Consider the following 16254-nt stretch of genomic DNA (forward strand, 5'->3'; position numbering starts at 1 on the left):
TAGGTACCGCCATACGTCTTATCAGCCCCAGCGTGTCCATCACCCCGGCCAAGTGCGTAGTCGGAGGGTGGTCAGTACGGTTCCCTGAACGGTCCATGGGGATGAACATAACGTCGTTGAAGTCGCCCCCCATTATATGAAGTGTGTCCGGGGTATCAAGCAGGATGTCGGTCAGCCCACGTAGGGTCCTGTCCTGTAACTTTGGAGGGGCATAAACCGAGACTATTGTAACTTTCCGTCTACCCCATGTTCCCGCATGTGCTTAACACTGTGTAGGCTCCCCTCGCCAGAAACCCACACTTTGTGCCCTTAAGGTGGGTCTCCTGCAATAGGACCACCTCTGGGTGGGCCCGCTTTATATATGTAGATACCAGCCCCCTCTTGATTTTGTCCCCTAGGCCATTCACATTCCATGTGAGTATCCTGTAGCTGTCATTCTCCATCCCATCAGCGGGTGGCTGCATTCAGTCACAGGGGTCATAGAAGTGGGTGGTCAAAGTACAACCCGGGTGAGAGGAGCAGGTAAGCGCGCTTCTCTGAGTGACCATGTGACTGCCTGTACCCAACAAACATAAAAAAACCCTACTGTATAACTCTTGTACCCCCATCCCCCTCCCCACCTCATCCCCCCCCAGTCCCCACTTACGCCACAAGTTCCAACTCCCCCAACAAACCCAAAATCCTGCCAAAGGAACAGGAGAGAGAAGAGGGAACAGGGGCAGAGATAGAACCAAGGAAGAACACTCCTGCCAAAACAAGCAAGCCATCAAGGGTCCAAGTCTGCAGCCACTCCAGGGCTGCCGGCCTACAGCTCCGTGGGTTTTCTATATGTCTCTATAGGCTTTGACAGAAGTAACGAAGAAAGAAAGAGGAAAGGAAAATAAAGAGAGAGGGGGGGGGGTGAATATCCAGCTTGTCGGCTCCGAAATATCAATCCAGACCACGGTCAACTCTGCAGACCACCATTCATGAGTGGGAATCCGGCGGTTCTCCCTGTGACGCTGTAGCCTCCTCCGTTGCGTCCCGTTCCATCGCGAGGATCTCAGCCGCCAAAGGGTGCATTGAGGGATCCGCAGTCTCCTCCTCACCGGAGGAAGAATCTCTGGTTTCGTTCTCTGTGTCCGGTTGGAGACGGTTAGGAAGGCGGAGCGAGTGTACGCCCGCTGAGAGCCCGGAGTCCAAGGAGCATCCACTGCGTCGTCTGACTCTACCTGTGTCTTTAGGCACATATGGAGTTGTCTCCAGGAGCCTTCCCCCTACGAGATTGTTGCAGTCGTAGTAATCGCTGTGGGCCCGGGGATAGTCTCGCGCCCCTTCCAGAGGGCCCTCATCGTGCATCTGCGCTTGCGTGCGCCCCAGTGCGGGGCGTTCCACCAGCCAGTGCCAGGCCTCCTCCGGTGTCTGGAAGAAGTGGGATTTGCCCAAGAACAGGACTTTCAGCTTTGCAGGAAAGAGTAGCATGTATTGGATCTTATGTTTACGCAATTTGGCTTTAACGGAATCGAATGTGCGGCGCTGCTTCTGCACCTCTCTGCTATAGTCTGGGAAAATCATTATGCATGCATTCTCGTGTCGGGTCTCCCCGATCTTTCTGGCTTCTCTCAGAATCATATCTCTGTCTAGAAAGTTCAAAAAGCGTGTTATCACAGGACGTGGCTGTGCTCCGGCAATGGGTCGGGCCATCAGCGCCCTATGAGCCCTCTCTATGACAAAGCAAGTAGAGAATTTGTCGTTCGGGAAGGTGCGTAGAAGCCATGTATGTAGATACTCGGGCATGTTTGTTCCTTCAATTCCTTCTCTAGAGCCCACAAAGCGAAGGTTATTGCGGCGTGCTCTGTTTTCCGCATCATCCACCTGCCATAGTAGATCATTGTGGGAAGATTGCAGGTCCGTCACTCCTTTGCGTAGGTCCTGCAGTGAGTCCTCTGCTTCGCCCAGCTGGGTCTCCGTCTCTGTGACTCTATCTGCCAAATTCCTAAGATCCTGTCGCAGAAGTGACACCTCTGCACCGCCCAGGTCGTCTTTACTACGTCTGGCCTCAGAGACCCCACTATGCTCGGGCCGTCCCAGGCAGGGATGGGAGGGCAGCTCACCCCTCCGTCGCTCGTCGTCTATGGCCCTGGTCACTCAAAGCGCCGCAGCTCCGACCCGTCTTCTCGCTGGCACCATCTTGGGTCCTCGATTTCGGCGGCAGGTCGAGCCGACCTCGCCATCCACAGATATCGCTCCTGGCAGTCAGCGCCACATCAGTCCGCTGCGGAGGTAAGCTGGGTCATGCAGGTGTAAATATGCGGTGTCTCCGGGTCTGCAGGTCACCGGAATGTACGACGGATATAGCTTTCAGCCGGAGCTCTGCGAAAGCACGACTTACTCGGCCATGCTGCTGGCCACGCCCCTAGATCTGTTTTTATTATTTAAAAATAGGGACAATACAATGCTACCCAACTACATCCATTTGGCCGGTGGTAGTGTAAGTAATAAGAGAAGCGATGCGTTGTAGGCGTAGAGATTGCAGAGTCATTTAAGGACAAGCATTGGCATAGCCAATAGGTCTCGCCTTTGGCACCTTATAAGTGTTTTGCCATGCAACGGTTGATGTTGTTGCACCAAGGATATTGTGCTGCATAACTAAATACCTATAAGGTCCCAAAAAGCGAGTCCTATTGGCTATGCCAATGCTTTTTAACTTTTATAGTGAGGGAGACTGCCAGCTCTCCTGATTGAAGCATTTCGATTATTGTGATGTCTCATGTATTTTTCCTAATCCTGATTTCTGCTAGATTAAGAGTGATGGATAATGCCCAGATTGTTATTCCAGTGTGCCCAAGTGCCCCTCGCTGTGCTGAGTGCAGCGAGCGCTCATAATCTCAGAGTGTGCACTCACGGGAGGTCTCATCCAATGTAGGACATGCTTCACAAATATCAAGAAGCTTCCGCTTCAACAGTTTCAATTTAGACTGTCTAGGATGGGTTCTAAAAAAAATCTGCACTCACTTTTCCAAGGTTTTCAAGCTCGAAAAGCCTAACTCTTGGAAGTTATAAAAACATGATAAAGAGAAGGTGCAGCCCTCACCAAGACTGTCCACCGCTGGTCCGCAGAAGGCGGAGCCACGCTGGAGTTTGAGGCAATTCACATGAGATCCATGTACAGTGAATCCTAAAACATAATGATTCACAGAGTGGGAATCCTGGAAATGTGGCATCCCTGGCCCTCTCGTTTGCCAGCATCAGACTCCCCTACTGATGGAATCTTAACTGTTGGACCCGGCCTCGTGGCGTGGTCCCGAACCCTCCTACCTGACCCAACGGGGGCAGCCCCCACCCTTCGGGGTCCCGCCGGATTGTACTTTGCTGCCCGCGTCAGCCTACGCGACCCGGCTCGCCCCGGCCTCAGCCCCAGCGAAGCCCCGACATCGAGGCACCAAGATCCGGCCAGGGGGTACCAAGTGGCCACTCCACCGATCCCGGAGGAGGGGAGTTTCAATGGGACCCCCAACCGTCCCTCAACGCCTGGTTTCAATCGCCCTCCGGCCCTCCTGGGCGCTGGCGCCTCTCCCGCTGGGTGTCTGGCCTCTCCCATCTCGGCCCCTCCGCCCCCCAGGCGCAAGGGTCTGGACATCAAAGGGTTCCAGACCTATATCTGGGGCAGCCTCCAGCCAGGACAGCAGTTGTATCCTGGAGTCGAGAGCCCTGCTGATCGGATCCCGGCTGACCCTACGGATAGAGACTCATTACTTGGAACGTGAAAGCCTGAGCCCTGCTGACTGCGTCGCGGCTCGACCTTGCAGAAGTAAACCATCGGAGCCCTGCTGACCTCGTCGCGGCTCGACCTCGCAGAAGTGAACCATCAGAGCCCTGCTGACCTCGTCGCGGCTCGACCTCATCGCAGCAATCCCCCGAGCCCTGCGGACGACGTCCCGGCTCCCGGAGCCCCCTGTAATGGCTGGATTTTCTGTTTAGATGGGATCAGCCCCCAGGGGCCCCTGTGACCCAGCCAAAACGTACTCACCTTCCCTTCTTAGATCATATTTACAATGGGTAGATATAAAGATGAATATACAGGTCGCACCTAAGAATGGGGAATGACAATATACATATATGGATTTTCTACAATATCTTATTCACATCAGTTGGCCTCGCGGTCGCCCTGACCCAGACCGTTCTACCCTAGGGCAGATCTGACACGCAATCCGGCGTGTCTACACACGGGCCTGCAGAACCCAATGCTCCCTTCTCCCAAATCGTTCGCGATCCTGCGAAACTTACACGGCGGTATCCCTCCCGCCGCTCTCATTTACACACGGGCTGCAATCCGGCAGTCCTACACGCTGGTAATCCTCCCCAGCGCTCTCATTAACGCCGCATATCAACGACGACCACATTCCTATGAAACATGATTAGGATAATATCTCAGCAATCTACTTAGGATAAAACTAAAATAATAACTTTGGATATGGATTCAGATTATATAGTGTACTCTGTGCTTACGACATCAAAGGTCCACTCACTCCCTCTTTATTTGATAACTATTCGTCTGATCGGGATTTCTCATCCGTTCGTCTAAACAGTGCTCAACTAGGAGCATCATTTACCAAGATTGAACACAAGAACCAGGTACACGATCATTCTATATGAATTAGGGCATTTATTAACCATAAACATAAATCACATTACTATGCAGCATTACATTTGCACAAGAAATAAAAGAGAAAGATTAGGGTGCACGCACTATAAGAATCGGTCGGACTTCACCTGGTTAATGGGAAATCGGGACTCGGCAGTCATCTAGGCTCCTGTCTCGTCTCTGGGTCCTGGCTCGCCTTGCAGTCACCCTCAGCCGTCACAAGTACACGTCTGCACTGATAGGCTCAAACTCGTCTGCTCTCCCTCAGGACCTCGGAACCTTGCTGTTAATTAGCTACCGTCTCTCTCTCTCTCTCTGGGTTAGTGCGCTCCGCGCCACTTCTCGTTCAGTCTATCTTCAGAGAGTTTCGGTCTTAAATCTTTCTCCGACTTCAAAGATGGCGACTTGTCCACCATGAAAATGAATAATGGCAGAGATGCTAACGGCTAGATGCCGCCTACGGACTAACTCACTGAAAGACTAACACCTTTGCTAATATCACAAGCCCGTTCCTTCATGGAAATTCACGGCCAGTAACCTGCCGCCCACCAAATTCTTGTACCTCCCCGTACCAAGGACACTTTCCCAGCTGGCCAGCCTGAAGTTGTGTCTTCGGAGTGGAGAAAAATACATTCCTTCGATAAGGGTCAGCCTGAACCGGTTCTCTCCAAGCGAACAACAGCTTGAAACTAAAACATCACTTTTAACCTAGAAAGCCTTCTCGAGCTACCAGGCAGAAAGCAAAATGGAGTCTGTCTCGCTTAAGGCCTACGGAGCCCATAATATGCATAGCTCCATGAGAAACAGATCGGCATGTTAGCAAATGAGTAAATCATGACTAATACTTATATATCTAACCCCTCACTTAAATTCATAAGCCTTACTCTAAGAGAAATGGCACGAAAATGCCCTTATATCTGTCCCTGTTTATCGGCCTAATCCCTATGCTATGGGGTGATAGGCTGGAGTCACTCTCCATCATTCTCCTTCTCCAGAGAGCTGGCAAAAAGACGGCCATAACACCCCCCCAGCTCGAGGATTGAGAGCTCGGCGCAGGGTGTTCCCGTACCAGGCTAAGACTGAGACTGTCCCGCTACCCCATCCCAACAGGACTTTGAGACTCTTTTGCATCTCTCGATCCACCTGTAAATATTGCCACAGAAATCTGCCTTGCTTACCGATAAAAACGTATAAGAATTGATACCCTGGCTGTGTCCCTTTGTGGTGGTGGGGTTGCTTGGCTGATACGATCCTAGGAGAAGGACCTCGCCCAGGAGGCTTCTCAGCGGCGCTCGGCTACTCACCTACGGAACGGTGATCCTCGGGGTGGTCAGTCCGATACCATTGGGCACCCGGAGGGCGCCCTTCTAACATTGATGGCCAGCGGTGCGATCCGAGCCCGACGCAGTTCGTACAGCGAGTAACTCACCCACTACCTACCTAGACACAGGGTAACCATGAACGACCAGCAGACCACCCCAACCGCGGAGTTCCGACAAGAACGGTTGGAGGAATATACACATAAGGAACTAAAACAGTTTTGTAAAGACAAAGGCATCGCGACCACCGGATTAAACACAAAAGAGGACCTGCAAAAAGCCCTAAAGACCTGGGTAGAGTCCGAAGCGGCCTCCCCCCGAACCGAAAAAAACCCGGTGCCAAACGTACACCGGCAACCAACCGCAGCCCCGGCAGAGGGGAGAACAACCAGCACAGAGACCGGCCTCTCCCCGGAGGAGATACGAGAACGGGAGAGGGCCAGGACCCACGAGTTAGAGCTCGCCCGGCTCCGCCTGGACGGCGAACTCCTACTAGTCGAAAAGAAGTTGGCCCTAGAGCAACTGCGGCTGCAAGAAGAAATAGAGGAGAAAAAGCGGCACCGAGAACTGGAATAGAGGAGGCTAACCCTCGAGCATGAGCGGGGACTTAAAGAACTTGAAATCAAGTCCAGAAATGGAGAGACCGGCACTCCCGGAAACCGAGACACCCCCCCGCCGGTCGAGGCGAAAGTACATATCCCCAAGGATGTCGTCAAAGATTACTAAAAGAACGACAACATCCAACAATGGTTTAACGCCTACGAGGTAGCCATGACCGCCCATCGGGTGCCCCGGAAGGATTGGGGTGCCGGCCTATGGGGGCGGTTCCTCAGCGAAGGCATAGACACCCTGCTACAGCTCCCCGACGCAGTGATGACCTCCTATGACCATATGAAGGAGGCCCTGCTCACCCGCTATGGGCTCACCCCAGAGATGTACCGCCAACGCTTCCGGGACTGCAAGAAGCTCCCCGGTACCACCTGGGTGGAATACGTAGACTTTTTTAGCAGAGCCCTGGAAGGTTGGATCAAGGGCAGCAAGGTCACCTCCTACGAACAACTGTTCGACCTCATTGTATGGGAGCACCTCTCCAACAACTGCTTCATCGAGCTGAGACAGCACCTCCTCGACAGCAAGCTGACCGAGCCGCGGAAGCTCGCTGCCGAGGCCGATCGATGGGTAAACACCCGGGTCCCAAGGAACTCGATGGGGGAGTACCAACGGAACCCCACGGGGCCCCCCCGCCAGCGGGGTGGAGGAGGAGGAGGATCGAACAGGAACAGAGACTTTCCAGCGGGGCCACCCCGGAGTCCTCCCCGGGGACCGCCCTCAAACCGCACGTCCCCGTCCCTCGCACGAAGAGGGGCCCCTCCAGCCCGACCAGGGCCTCGACCGACGGTAGCGTGCTACAACTGCCAACAACCAGGGCACTATGCCAGTGACCCTACCTGCCCCGTGAACCGACGGGCGGGGACCACCGGACCACCCCCCCGCCAGTTGGCGGCTGTTGACCTGGGGTAAGGGGGAGAAGAGGAAGAGAACTACGACGCCGGGCCAACCGAGTGGGAACCCGGCCGCCATGTCATTAGTCTGCCTGGGCAGCCGGGAAATGGTACCCCGGGCTCCCATCACGAGCAACACCCAGAAGTACCAACAGTGGGTCACCATTAATGGACGCCGGGCTGAAGCCCTCTGAGACACCGGAGCCAGCGTGACAGCCGTCCGCTGCCACTTGGTGACCCCCGAACAGATCTTGCCTAATGTACTGTGCCCCGTCCGGTCGGCAGACAACACTGAGAGCTTGTGCCAGATGGCCCGGATCCCCTTCGAGTGGGGGGGAGTGTCGGGCATGCTGAAGGTCACCGTCCGCGACGACACCCCCGTGGACTGCCTCCTCGGGAACGACCTGGAAAGTTCCCCCTGGGCCCACGTTGAGCGCCGAGAGCATCTGGGGATGCTGGGACTGCCCAAATGGGTCTGCGCAACCACCCGGTCCACGACCGCCCGGGCCATCCAACCGAGCGTCGAGGCTCCCCCCGGAGAGCCGGAGTGGCCTGAACCACCACCTCCCTCCGGCAAAGAAGAAGCCGACACCGAGGCCGGGCCGCCCGAACTCGCCCCGGACGAGGTCGCCGCGCTCGGCGACCTCCCCGAACTCGCCCAATGGCGCCAAGAAGGTGGCCCCACAAGGGAACAGTTCCGCCAAGAACAAAAGACCTGCCCCTCCCTCGAAGGGACCCGACAGCAAGCAGCCACTCAGGCCGCCGGAGACCAGACGGGGACCCACTGGGTCTATTGGGACAATGGCCTCCTCTAAAGCGAGCAGAAGACCGCAGAATTGGGGCCCAGCCGCGTGCTGGTGGTCCCTCTCAGGTTCCGGGACTTCCTACTCAATCTGGCGCATGATGTGCCCCTCGCCGGGCACCTGGGGCAGGACAAAACATACAGCCGCCTGGTGACCCACTTCTACTGGCCCCGAATGCGGAAGGACGTGGACAATCATTGCCGGACCTGCCCGACCTGCCAAGCCAGCGGGAAAAGCGGGGGAAGGGTCAAAGCCCCTCTCCAGCCCTTTCCAGTAGTCAACACCCCGTTCGAGCGAGTGGGGATCGACATCGTGGGGCCCCTGGACCCCCGAACCTCCCAGGGGCATCGCTTCATCCTCGTCCTGGTCGACCATGCCACACGATACCCCGAGGCCCTCCCTCTCCGGACAGTGATGGCCCCCGTGGTGGGCCGGGCCTTGATGGGAATCTTCTCCCGAGTAGGGTTCCCCCGGGAGGTTGTGAGCGACCGAGGCACCAACTTTATCTCGAAGTATATGCGGTCCCTGTGGCAACAGTGCGGGGTCACCTACAAATTCACCACCCCATACCACCCCCAGGGGAACGGTCTAGTCGAACGATTTAACCGGACATTGAAAGGGATGATCAAAGGCCTGGAGGAGCCCCTGAGACGCAAGTGGGACGTCCTGCTACCCTGCCTCCTGTTTGCCTATCGGGAGGTCCCGCAAAAGTCTCTGGGGTTCAGCCCCTTCGAACTCTTGTACGGACACCCTGTCCAAGGCCCTCTAAGCCTGGTCAAGGAAGGCTGGGAGACCACCATCCAAGATGCTCCCCCTGACGTCTACCGGTACCTCCTGACCCTGCGAAACCAAACACGGAAATTCAGGGAACTGGCCGAAGCCAACCTCGAGGCCAGCCAGGAGGAGATGAAACGCTGGTATGACCAGAACGCCTCCTCCATCGAGTTCGAGCCCGGCCAGCAGGTCTGGGTCATGTCGCCCGTCGACCCCTGTGCCCTCCAAGACAAGTGGACCGGGCCCTTCAAGGTGGTCGAGAAGAAGAGCCCCGTCACCTACCTGGTCGACCTGGAATCCCCCAGGAACCCTCTCCGGGTTCTCCACGCCAACAGACTCAAACCCCACTTTGCCCGAACCAAACTTAGTCTGTTGATGGCTACGGACGATGGGGCCGAGGACGACTCCGAACCCCTACCCGACCTCCTGAAAGCCTCCGAAAAGGACGGCTCCATGGAAGGAGTCATCCTCTCCGCCACCCTGACTCCCGATCAGCGCCGAGACTGTCAAGGACTGCTGCATCGCTTCGCTGCTCTCTTCTCCCTCACTCCCGGAGTCACCCGATGGTGCGTCCACGACGTCGACACCGGGGACAGCCCCCCCGTGCGACACCGAGCCTACCGGGTCCCCGAGTGAGTGCGGGCCTGCATCCACGCCGAGGTCACCAAGATGTTGGCCCTGGGGGTCATCGAGCCCTCCGACAGCCCCTGGGCCAGCCCGGTGGTCCTGGTGCCGAAAGCTGCCGCCCCCGGCACCACCCCGGAGCTCCGGTTTTGTGTGGACTATCGGGGATTGAATGCCGTCACCAAAACCGATGCCCATCCCATTCCTCGGGCAGATGAACTGATCGACCGCCTAGGGGCAGCCCGCTACCTTAGCACCTTCGACCTCACCGCCGGATACTGGCAGATCGGGCTCACCCCCAGCGCCCAGGAGCGTTCCGCTTTCTCCACCCCCGATGGCCATTACCACTTCTGCGTGATGCCCTTCGGCATGAAAAATGCCCCGGCGACCTTCCAGAGGCTAGTAAATAAGGTACTGGCCGGCCTAGAAGCGTTCAGCGCCGCCACCTGGACGATATTGCGGTGTTCAGCAGCCACTGGGCCGAGCACCTGAGGCACCTCGGGGAGGTCCTGACCGCCCTCCAAAGGGCCGGACTTACCGTAAAAGCCAGCAAGTGTCAGATAGGCCAAGGGTCAGTAACCTATCTAGGACATCAGGTGGGGAGCGGCCATGTGGCTCCCCTCTAGCCAAAGATCGACGCCATCGTGGCCTGGGAGCCCCCAACCACCCAAACAGCTGTGAGGGCCTTCCTGGGACTCACGGGCTATTACCGGCGGTTCATTCAGAACTATGGAAGCATTGTGGGCCCCCTCACGGAGCTCACATCAAAGAAGCAGCCCAAGAAGGTGCACTGGACGCCCCGCTGTCAGGCGGCCTTCGAGACCCTCAAGACAGCAATGTGTACCGCTCCCGTGCTGCAGGTCCCCGACATACGTTACAACAAACAAATAATGGACGGAATGCTGACAATGCATACATTCTCCCCCAGTCAAGAGATCTGGGTTAAATCCATTGTTCTTTTGCCCACATGCCACTGGAATCAGGCTATCCTGGCTGACGAGGGCTGAAAGCCCGAAACCGGTCCTAGGATGCTTGTTTCCAGTCCAGGGAGGACCTGGCTTGGCAGTTCGGGCTGGACTGTTCCCATGGGGCACAGGGTCAAGACTGATTTGCATATGGCTGGGTTCAAACTGGAATGGCATGGTGAGCAAAAAAACGATGGTTTTAGGCCCAGATCTCTGTACTGGGGTGAATGTATGACATTGTTCTGCATTCTGTCCATCAATTGTTGTTTTTGCATTTGTCACCCCGAGTGGGAAGGGTATGCTCAGACGTGAGTCCCTTGCTCTCCATGCCACTGGAATCAGGCTATCCTGGCTGACGAGGGCTGAAAGCCCGAAACCGGTCCTAGGATGCTTGTTTCCAGTCCAGGGAGGACCTGGCTTGGCAGTTCGGGCTGGACTGTTCCCATGGGGCACAGGGTCAAGACTGATTTGCATATGGCTGGGTTCAAACTGGAATGGCATGGTGAGCAAAAAAACGATGGATTTAGGCCCAGATCTCTGTACTGGGGTGAATGTATGACATTGTTCTGCATTCTGTCCATCAATTGTTGTTTTTGCATTTGTCACCCCGAGTGGGAAGGGTATGCTCAGACGTGAGTCCCTTGCTCTCCATGCCACTGGAATCAGGCTATCCTGGCTGACGAGGGCTGAAAGCCCGAAACCGGTCCTAGGATGCTTGTTTCCAGTCCAGGGAGGACCTGGCTTGGCAGTTCGGGCTGGACTGTTCCCATGGGGCACAGGGTCAAGACTGATTTGCATATGGCTGGGTTCAAACTGGAATGGCATGGTGAGCAAAAAAACGATGGATTTAGGCCCAGATCTCTGTACTGGGGTGAATGTATGACATTGTTCTGCATTCTGTCCATCAATTGTTGTTTTTGCATTTGTCACCCCGAGTGGGAAGGGTATGCTCAGACGTGAGTCCCTTGCTCTCCATGCCACTGGAATCAGGCTATCCTGGCTGACGAGGGCTGAAAGCCCGAAACCGGTCCTAGGATGCTTGTTTCCAGTCCAGGGAGGACCTGGCTTGGCAGTTCGGGCTGGACTGTTCCCATGGGGCACAGGGTCAAGACTGATTTGCATATGGCTGGGTTCAAACTGGAATGGCATGGTGAGCAAAAAAACGATGGATTTAGGCCCAGATCTCTGTACTGGGGTGAATGTATGACATTGTTCTGCATTCTGTCCATCAATTGTTGTTTTTGCATTGGTCCCCGACATACAGCAAGGAGTTTGTGGTGCAGACGGATGCCTCGGAGTACGGAATCGGGGCCGTCTTGTTCCAGGTGAACTCTGAGGGGGTTGACCAGCCGGTGGTCTTCATCAGCCGGCGCCTGCTGCCCAGGGAGCAGAGATGGAGCACCATCGAACGGGAGGCCCTCGCCGTGGTGTGGGCCCTCAAGAAGCTCCGGCCCTACCTCTTTGGCACCCACTTTCGGGTCCAAACCGACCACCGACCCTTGCGGTGGTTGATGCAGATGAGAGGCGAGAACCCGAAGTTGTTGCGATGGTCTATCTCTCTGCAGGGGATGGACTTCACTGTAGATCATCGGCCCGGCAACGACCACGCCAACGCCGACGGCCTGTCCCGCTTCTTCCGCCTCGGCAAGGAGAACCCCCAAGACGATGGGTGACTCTCCCTGCCTTCCGCTGGGGGGGACGCCTGTTGGACCCGGCCTCGTGGTGTGGTCCCGAACCCTCCTACCCGACCCAACGGGGGCAGCCCCCACCCTTCGGGGTCCCGCCGGATTGTACTTTGCTGCCCGCGCCAGCCTACGCGACCCGGCTCGCCCCGGCCTCAGCCCCAGCGAAGCCCCGACATCGAGGCACCAAGATCCGGCCAGGGGGTACCAAGTGGCCACTCCACCGATCCCGGAGGAGGGGAGTTTCGATGGGACCCCCAACCGTCTCTCAACGCCTGGTTTCAATCGCCCTCCGGCCCTCCTGGGCGCTGGCGCCTCTCCCGCTGGGTGTCTGGCCTCTCCCATCCCGGCCCCTCCACCCCCAGGCGCAAGGGTCCGGACATCAAAGGGTTCCAGACCTATATCTGGGGCAGCCTCCAGCCAGGACAGCAGTTGTATCCTGGAGTCGAGAGCCCTGCTGATCGGATCGCGGCTAACCCTACGGAGAGAGACTCATTACTTGGAACGTGAAACCCTGAGCCCTGCAGACTGCGTCGCGGCTCAACCTTGCAGAAGTAAACCATCGGAGCCCTGCTGACCTCGTCGCGGCTCGACCTTGCAGAAGTAAACCATCAAAGCCCTGCTGACCTTGTCGCGGCTCGACCTCGCAGAAGTGAACCATCAGAGCCCTGCTGACCTCGTCGCGGCTCGACCTCATCGCAGCAATTCCCCGAGCCCTGCGGACGACGTCCCGGCTCCCGGAACCCCCCCGGCTCGAGGATTGAGAGCTCGGCGCAGGGTGTTCCCGTACCAGGCTAAGACTGAGACTGTCCCGCTACCCCATCCCAACAAGACTTTGAGACTGTTTTGGATCTCTCGATCCACCTGTAAATATTGCCACAGAAATCTGCCTTGCTTACCGATAAAAACGTATAAGAATTGATACCCTGGCTGTGTCCCTTTGTGGTGGTGGGGTTGCTTGGCTGATACGATCCTAGGAGAAGGACCTCGCCCAGGAGGCTTCTCAGCGGCGCTCGGCTACTCGCCTACGGAACGGTGATCCTCGGGGTGGTCAGTCCGATACCATCGGGCACCCGGAGGGCGCCCTTCTAACATTAACATATGCTTTAGCGCCTGAACCTGTAAGAAGCATGTGCGACACTAATAAATGAGCAATGTTGCCCATCATATGTGAACGGCAGCATAGCCTGGCTGCATAGGGTTTGGCACTCCAAGGTGGGCTGTAGCTTTCTGCACCTTTCAGTGTCCTCTTCTGGTGAGAACTAGGGTCTCGTTTAGCAATAAGATGTAAATGAAAGATAATGAACTGCTTATTAAAATACTAGGTCTCGTAAAGAAGGATCTAACTGTGGAAAATAACAGAATACTTGGTGGATAGTGAGTGCATGACAGAAATGCTTCTACTGCCCCAAAAACGGTCAAACCCTCCCCAGTGAAGAGCTGCAGGTTCGAACCTTTCCTGTCTTCGTCCTGCCTCAGTGCCCTTTTCTCAGAGGCTGCCTCTGAGGCACAAGAGCTCGGGTCCACAGCAGCAGCTCAGTATGGTGGAGGATTTGTGCTAATTTCGATCAGTCCCCAACTTTGAAAGATGGAAAGATGGCCATTGAGCTATTTTTTTTTGCAGTTTTTTTGTTGTTGCAGTTTTATATAGCACGAACTCGACCAGAAGGTATCAAAGCGCTTTACACGGGCACTGGTCGCATTGCAACCTGGCACATACACGGCAGGGGGAGATAAAGTAATTTGGACAGAATCACAGGATGTTTGGGCCTCGCACCAGACTCGAATATGTCCGAAAGCAACAATAAAAATGTATTCTCCATGAAGGTTCTCTAACCATGCAGCAGCTGAATGGGGAAGATTAAAGAATTCAGCGTCAAATCTAAAGTGCCAGCCAGGGGCGGCGAAGAACCAGAGGACATGACCGCGCCAACAGTGTCGTGGAAGCCAAAGAGACTTCAGTCCAATTGATACTGTGGCAGGTGCACTGTGTTGATATTGCAGGGTTTGCCGTGTGTACAGGGTTTGTAGTGCCAGGACTCCCTGGCGGGAGATAGAGTGCTTTACAAATACACATAACATATGTTGGCACGTCAGACTGGGGATAGCAAGAGTCTTCAGAAAGGTGTCTAATGAACTCAGTCCTCTTTGCCAGTGATTCTGAGGGATCCCCACAGATTGGCAAACGTATCCACAAGTCTTGTCAAAGGTCCACAATGTCTCAGTAGCTGCCAGTGCCTTTGTCTCTGTTGCTTGAAGGCGCTTCTGTCTTTGTTGGTTTTAGGCTCTTCATCCTTTGTGAGCTGCAGGCTCTTCAGTCTCTGTAGATTGAAGCTCTTAGGTCTCTGTAGGTTGCACTGCCTTAAGTCTCTGAAGACTGTCTCTGATGGTTGCCGGTGCCTCTGTCTCTGTAGGATGGAGGCTCTTCAGTCTTTGTTGTTTGCCGGCTCCTTTGCTCTTGTAGGATGCAGGCTCTGTGGTCTCTGTAGGTGGCAGAGTCTTCTGTCTCTGTAGACTGTCTCTGATGGTTGCCGGTGCCTCTGTCTCTGTAGGATGCAGGCTCTTAAGGCTCTGTAGGTTGCACTGCCTTCTGTCTCTGTAGACTGTCTCTGATGGTTGCCGGTGCCTCTGTCTCTGTAGGACGGAGGCTCTTCAGTCTTTGTTGTTTGCCGGCTCCTCTGCCTTTGTAGGATGCAGGCTCTGAGGTCCCTGTAGGTGGCAGAGTCTTCTGTCTCTGTAGACTGTCTCTGATGGTTGCCGGCCCCTCCAGCAGCCAGCTATGCCCACAGCTCCTCCAGCAGCCAGCTATGCCCCAGCACCTGCAGGAGCCAGCTATGCCTCCAGCTTCTCCAGCAGCCAGCTATACCTCCAGCAGGCAGGTATGCCCGCAGCACCTCCGGCAGCCAGCTATGCCCCCAGCACCTCCAGCAGCCAGCTATGCCTCCAGCACCTCCGGCAGCCAGCTATGCCTCCGCCACCTCCAACAGCCATGCATGCCCCCAGCCCCTCCAGCAGCCAGCTATGCCCCCAGCACCTCCAGCAGCCAGCTATGCCTCCAGCACCTCCAGCAGCCAGCTATGCCTCCGGCACCTCCAGCAGCCAGCTATGCCTCCGGCACCTCCAGCAGCCAGCAATGCCCCCGGCACCTCCAGCAGCCAGCTATGCCCCCAGCACCTCCAGCAGCCAACTATGCCTCCAGCACCTCCAGCAGCCAACTATGCCTCCGGCACCTCCAGCACCTCCAGCAGCCAGCTATGCCTCTGGCACCACCAGCAGCCAGCTATGCCTCTGGCACCTCAAGCAGCCAGCTATGCCTCCGGCACCTCCAGCACCTCCAGCATCCAGCTATGCCTCTGGCACCTCAAGCAGCCAGCTATGCCCCCGGCACCTCCAGCAGCCAGCTATGCCCCCGGCACCTCCAGCAGCCAGCTATGCCCCCAGCACCTCCAGCAGCCAACTATGCCTCCGGCACCTCCAGCAGCCAACTATGCCTCCGGCACCTCCAGCACCTCCAGCAGCCAGCTATGCCTCTGGCACCTCCAGCAGCCAGCTATGCCTCTGGCACCTCAAGCAGCCAGCTATGCCTCCGGCACCTCCAGCACCTCCAGCAGCCAGCTATGCCTCTGGCACCTCAAGCAGCCAGCTATGCCTCCGGCACCTCCAGCAGCCAGCTATGCCCCCAGCACCTCCAGCAGCCAGCTATGCCCCCAGCACCTCCAGCAGCCAGCTATGCCCCCAGCACCTCCAGCAGCCAACTATGCCCCCGGCACCTCCAGCAGCCAACTATGCCTCCGGCACCTCCAGCAGCCAGCTATGCCTCCGGCACCTCCAGCAGCCAGCTATGCCTCCGGCACCTCCAGCAGCCAGCTATGCCCCCAGCACCTCCAGCAGCCAGCTATGCCCCCGGCACCTCCAGCAGCCAGCTATGCCTCTGGCACCTCCAGCAGCCAGCTATGCCTCC

This window comes from Triturus cristatus, chromosome 1_1, assembly GCF_964204655.1.
Source record: "Triturus cristatus chromosome 1_1, aTriCri1.1, whole genome shotgun sequence".
NCBI classification, from domain to species: Eukaryota; Metazoa; Chordata; class Amphibia; order Caudata; family Salamandridae; genus Triturus; species Triturus cristatus.